The sequence below is a fragment of the Poromitra crassiceps genome, assembly GCF_964638095.1.
Source record: "Poromitra crassiceps genome assembly, chromosome: 9".
NCBI classification, from domain to species: Eukaryota; Metazoa; Chordata; class Actinopteri; order Beryciformes; family Melamphaidae; genus Poromitra; species Poromitra crassiceps.
This window is the reverse complement of record NC_139630.1, coordinates 6,313,911-6,316,532: the sequence shown is the minus strand read 5'-3', so window position 1 is coordinate 6,316,532 and position 2,622 is coordinate 6,313,911.

Below are 2,622 nucleotides of genomic sequence, written 5' to 3'. Positions count from 1 at the left end.
CACACACACACGCACGCACGCACACACACACACGCACACGCGTGAGCCGACCTCGATCCGCCACAACAGCAGTAAACGGTGCGCATTTTTGGATAAACCAGCTGCCGTAGTCAGCTGCGCTGTGCGTAATGGCCTGAAGAACGAACATTTTTATCGTTTAAAAACAACATCTTTCAGATCCTGTTTTGGCGACTTGTGACTTGCATCGATAAACTTTGGGGGATTTTTGGATCATCAGCAGTTTGAACTCAATCAACTTACCTCGGACCATGGGAAGCAACGTTAATGTTAACGTTAATGCGCGCGCACACACACACACACACACACACACACACACACACACACACACACACACACACACACACACACATTTTAATGCTTTATGGAGTCCACAAATACAGGGAATGAAATCTAACAGGGTTAGACTAGGGCACACATACAGTAGCACCTTCTCCTGCACACAGCCAAGCTGCCTATGACAGTATTTGGCTTTGTTCTTTGTCATGCCAGCGATTAGTTGGGAATATTATCAGGTATTCGATCAATCTGGGAATAAATTCCTTCCCAATGTTGTCGTAAAGGTGTCTACTCACCTAGCAAAACCTGTGACGGCTGCTGAAAGTCGGGGTACCTGAGACCTTATCCAGGAGACATTGAAAAGGTTTAATTCTGCTTTAAGCAGCTTGTGAGGAGTCAAATGTGATTTTTTTGTAATGATGTGGAATCGATTGCAAGCATGTGTTTTGCACCAAAACCACTTATTGTCCAGAGAACGTCCACGCCCACTTTTTACACTCGTAAACCAATTTTTGTGTGTGAAAATAAATATGTACATGTCGGAAATCATCTTTTCAATGGTTTGGCCTACAATACTGCACAGTACACTACATGGTTTCTGGGACTTATGGGGTAGAGGAATTCTGAATTGTTGTTTTACCAATTTTTGACCTTCAAATCCGATTTTCAGCTCCAAAAGGTAAATTTTTCAAAGTGGTGTAAAGTTGTGTAGAGCCTTTATATTAAAGCTCTAATGAAAATTCCTGTTTATGCTGAGTTGAGTTATAAACAGTTTGTTAACCACAGACCTTACTTCAGGCATTGAACTGAAATCCCCATACAAAAAACCCATCGACTTTGAGATGAGGGAACCCTGTGGTATGAGCAAGACTTTGAGACGAGGGAACCCTGCGGTATGAGTGAGACTTTGAGATGAGGGAACCCTGTGGTATGAGTGAGACTTTGAGACGAGGGAACCCTGCGGTATGAGCGAGACTTTGAGACGAGGGAACCCTGTGGTATGAGTGAGACTTTGAGACGAGGGAACCCTGTGGTATGAGTGAGACTTTGAGACGAGGGAACCCTGCGGTATGATCGAGACTTTGAGACGAGGGAACCCTGCGGTATGAGTCGAGGGAACTCAGCCAAGGAACTCCACCGCGCGATCAGCGCACAGGAGCTCAAACAACCGGAAACAGCAATGATCCTGGCAGGCGACTTCAATAGAGTCAACCTGAGGAAGCACTTGCCTTCACTCCATCAGCACATCAACTTCCACACAAGGGGAGAACGCACACTGGACCAGTGCTACACGAACATCAAACACTGTTACAAGGCTACACCCCGCCCCCCTTCGGCAGATCGGACCACGCCTCCATCCTGCTCATTCCCAGGTATCAACAACAGCTCAAACGACACCCCCCGGCCTTCCGAATCGCCCACTGCTGGTCAGACCAATCAGAGGACATCCTGAGAGACTTTCGACCAAACAGCATGGGAAGAGTTCAAGGCTGCAGGAGACCTGGACGAATATGCAGACACGGTAACAGGCTTCATACAAAAATGCACAGAGGACATAATTCCCCAAAAAATTACCAAAATAATGCCAAACCAGAAACCCTGGATTAACTGTGATGTCCGGGCTGCACTCCATGCCCGGACCACCGCCTTCAAGTCCGGGACCCCAGAACAATACAAGCAGACGAAATACGCCCTCCGAGCTACAATAAAAAAAGCGCGGAGAGAATATGGAAGGCAGCTGGAGGCAAAACTGGACTCCAACAACCCCAGACACCTGTGGAGAGGCCTCCATGCTGCCACAGACTCCAAAGGGGTAAAACAGCAAAACAATGAGTCACCCACCCTGCCAGACGAACTCAACGCGTTCTACGCCAGGTTCGACCCCTCTGCCAGAGCGCCTCCCCTCCTCCTCTCCCACCCCTCTCCTCCTCTCCCCCCCATCACCCCCCCCCCTCTCCCCCCCCCCTGCCACCTCCTCTCCTCCCCCCCTGCCACCTCTCTCCCCCCACCACCCCTCCCCTCCTCTCCTCCCCCCCCTGCCACCTCTCTCCCCCCACCACCCCTCCCCTCCTCTCCTCCCCCCCTGCCACCTCCTCTCCTCCCCCCCCCCTGCCACCTCTCTCCGCCCACCACCCCTCCCCTGGAAGGGTGGTGGGGGGAGCTGGTCATATCAAAGATCCGCCCCACACTCCCCCCGGACCACGACCCGCTACAATTCGCATACCGCCGCAACAGGAGCACAGCGGATGCAGTAGCACACGTGCTCCACACCGCCCTGTCCCACCTGGAGGGGAAGGACACCTACGTAAGAATGCTGTTCGTGGA